This window comes from Schistocerca americana, chromosome X (genome assembly GCF_021461395.2).
Source record: "Schistocerca americana isolate TAMUIC-IGC-003095 chromosome X, iqSchAmer2.1, whole genome shotgun sequence".
NCBI classification, from domain to species: domain Eukaryota; kingdom Metazoa; phylum Arthropoda; class Insecta; order Orthoptera; family Acrididae; genus Schistocerca; species Schistocerca americana.
In genome coordinates this window covers 260,001,251-260,005,446 of record NC_060130.1, presented here as the reverse complement: position 1 = coordinate 260,005,446, position 4,196 = coordinate 260,001,251, and positions in this window count along the sequence as shown.

The window sequence follows — 4,196 nt, the reverse complement described above, 5'->3', positions numbered from 1 at the left end:
GCCGACAGTTGGAGAGGGTCGTAATGTGTAATAGGCAGACATCTTTCCAGACCATCACACAGGAATTCCAAACTGCATCACGATCCACTGCAAGAACTATGACAGTTGGGCGGGAAGTGAGAAAACTTGGATTTCATGGACGAGCCGCTTCTCATAAGCCATACATCACGCCCGTAAATGCCGAACGACGCCTCGCTTGGAGTAAGGAGAGTAAACATTGGACGACTGAACAGTGAAAAAATGTTGTATGGAGCGACGAATCACGGTACATAATGTGGCGATCTGATGGCAGGTTGTGTGTATGGCGAATGCCCGGTAACGTCATCTGCCAGTGTGTGTGGTGCCAACAGTAAAATTTGGGGGCGGTGGTGTTATGGTGTGGTGCTATAACAGCACGGGCCTAAAATGATGTTTCAAGCACCTTCTTGCTTACCACTGTTGAAGAGCAATTCAGGGATAGCGATTGAATCTTTCAACATGGTAGGCCGGAGTGGCCGTGCGGTTCTAGGCGCTACAGTCTGGAGCCGAGCAACCGCTACGGTCGCAGGTTCGAATCCTGCCTCGGGCATGGATGTGTGTAATGTCCTTAGGTTAGTTAGGTTTAATTAGTTCTATGTTCTAGGCGACTGATGACCTCATAAGTTAAGTCGCATAGTGCTCAGAGCCATTTTCTTTTTCAACATGATTGAGCACCTCTTCGTAATGCACGGCCTGTGGCGAAGTGGTTACACGACAATAACATCCCTGTAATGGACTGCCCTGCACAGAGTCCTGACCTGAATCCAATAGAACACCTTTGGGATGTTTTGGAACGCCGACTTCATGCCAGGCCTCACCGACCGATATCAATACCTCTCCACAGTGCAGCACTCCGTGAAGAATGGGCTGCGATTGCCCGAGAAACCTTCCAGTACATGACTGAACGTGTCTGCGGGGGTGGAAGCTGAAATCAAGGCTAAGAGTGGGCCAACGTCATATTGAATTCCAGCATTACCGATGGAGGGCGCCACGAACTTTCATTTTCTACTACTGAGGTCGCTTATATGGAGTACCTTGCAGCAGGCGGCAGCGCACTACATCTAAAATGAAAAACGTATTATTTGCGGGTGTCCGGATACTTTTGATCGCATAGTGTAGTAACAGCAGAATTGGTCGGCCAGTAGAGCTGTATGATTTCGAATGTGGACTAGTGATTGCATGTCGATTGCGTAAGAAATCTGTCGGGGAGATTTCAACCTTTTTAAAGCTGCTGATGTTATGATGAAGGGGAAACGCGAAGGAACAACCACAGCTAAACTAAGACCAGCCCGACCATACGTGCTGACGGATAGGGTCCGTGGAGCATTGCGGTGGGTGGTCGTAAAAATTCGCATGAAATCCAAGGAATGAATCACCCCTGATTGTCAAAGTGCTACCATCAGTCCAGCTAGCATAATGACTGTGCGTAGGGAATTAAAAAGGTAGGGGCACAATGTTCTAGCACCTCCTCATTAGCCAAACGTTTCTGCAGTCAGTGCTTTGCGTACGTTGAGATAGAGTGAAGAGTTACACTACTTGTCTGTGGTTGACTGGAAGTGAGTAATTGGGAGTGCTGAATCACGCTATACCCTGTGGTAATCAGATGGAAGAATTTGGGTTTGGCGAATGCTTGGAGAACTTTAGCCCACCAAGGTAGCCTACGGCACTAACGCGCTGCTTCCTGGACTCGGATAGGTGCGCCGGCCGCGGATCAAATCCGCCCGGCGGGTTAACGACGAGGGCCAGTGTGCCAGCTAGCCTGGATGTGGTTTTTAGGCGGTTTTCCACATTCAACTAGGTGAATACTGGGGTGGGCCTCATGTTCTGCCTCAGTTACACAACTCGCAGACGTTTGAAAACGTTCGTACTGTTTCACGGCTTCCACTAGACACAGACAGCTGGGGTACACTAACTCCGTCACAGGGGGTTTGCAGTGGCTACAGGAAGGGCATCTGGCCACCCCTTAAATTTAACCACGCCAAATACGACCATAACAAAGGAAAAGAAGAGAATGCCTGGAGAATTTTGCCTACCATCATGCGTAGCGCTAACAGTGAAGAACAGAAGGGGTGGTTTTTTCGGTATGGTGATGTTTTTCATGATTTGAGAATGGGCTTCCTACTGCGCTTAAGAACACGCTAAATGCGAAAGGATACGAGCACATTTTACAGTATTTTGTACTGTGTGCAGTAGAGGAACAATTCGGAGACACTGATTGTTTGAATCAGTATGACAATGAACCTTTCGTAAGGCAGCATCTGTGGTATATACAGGGTTATTACAAATGATTGAAGCGATTTCACAGCTCTACAATAACTTTATTATTTGAGATATTTTCACAATGCTTTGCACACACATACAAAAACTCAAAGTATTTTTAGGCATTCACAAATGTTCGATATGTGCCCCTTTAGTGATTCGGCAGACATCAAGCCGATAATCAAGTTCCTCCCATACTCGGCGCAGCATGTCCCCATCAATGAGTTCGAAAGCATTGTTGATGAGAGCTCGCAGTTCTGGCACGTTTCTTGGTAGAGGAGGTTTAAACACTGAATCTTTCACATCACTATGCGTGAAACTTGCCCGCACGCGTTCAACCGTTTCTTCTCTCACTGCAGGCCGACCCGTTGATTTCCCCTTACAGAGGCATCCAGAAGCTTTAAACTGCGCATACCATCGCCGAATGGAGTTAGCAGTTGGTGGATCTTTGTTGAACTTCGTCCTGAAGTGTCGTTGCACTGTTATGACTGACTGATGTGAGTGCATTTCAAGCACGACATTCGCTTTCTCGGCTCCTGTCGCCATTTTGTCTCACTGCGCTCTCGAGCGCTCTGGCGGCAGAAACCTGAAGTGCGGCTTCAGCCGAACAAAACTTCATGAGTTTTTCTGCGTATCTGTAGTGTGTCGTGACCATATGTCAATGAATGGAGCTACAGTGAATTTATGAAATCGCTTCAATCATCTGTAATAGCCCTGTATACAGGGTGTCCCAGCTATCTTGTCCACCCAAAATATCTCTGGAACAATAACAGCTATTGGAAAACGACTTTCACCGGTATCATTGTAGGGCTGGGGCCCATGAATGTACATATTTGGAAACATTCTAAAACGAAAGCATGTGTTTTTAACACAAACTTATGTTTTTTTAAATGGACCTCCTATATGCTTTCTTCAGCAATCCATAGCATGACAAAGCACATACACAATGGCGTTGATTGCATCGCAATATTCCCATTACATCCCGAGATATTGAGACGCGAAGTTGACGCTTGAAACACCCGACATGCGCTGCTAGCGCACGTACTGAGGCTCAGGCGTGAACCCCATGCTGCCCGTAATCGCGATGTGATTGACATGCGTAATCACACTTCCATACTTATCAAGATGTCCGAAACGAATAGTACGGTCCGCTGCCATCCCGGATTAACGTCGTACATTCCAGCAGGTATTTATCCCATAGGCTAGGGGTGATGCGGTTCTGTAACATATCTGTGTACCGCAACGTTAGTCACAAAGTTAACTTCGCTTGTCGTTAATCCGTTACTAAAAAGGTAATGCCGTTCAACGTTAAAACTTTACTTTACTGTAGATCTAGCGCAAGTGACAGTTAATCATTCACTCGTAATAGTAAAATTCATGTTGATGGTTTTAGTGAAACGAGCAAGTGGACTAAAAGTTTTACCGTTGTTTAGGTAAAAATGTTTTGATTTGTGAAGTTCAGGTAGGACATAGAAGGTGAATGTAAACATGTTTAACCAATTAGTTTTATTATCACATAATTATCAATGTTATGTTTATCTAATGCGTTAAATGACAAATTGTTGCAAACAAATGTTTCTTAACATCACTGGGTAAAATGGCCCTTTGTAGAAACTTTCACTGTGATACCAGCACTACATACTAAACATAGCGTTCACATCTCATGCTCAAAGTGATGCCCATTGGCTTGCATACATAGGGTCACTCTGCGGATGAAGGATGCCCTACTTCGTGCTACTGTTTCCTCTTTGATGGCTGTACAAGCATCAATAATGCGTTGCTTCATGTCCTCTGGTGTTGTTGGTTCATGTTGGTAAACAGCATCCTTCACTGCTCCCCAAAGAAAATAATCCAGCGGTGTAAGGTCCGGAGATCGGGCAGGCCACCTAACTGGGCCACCTCGTCCAATCCACCTACCA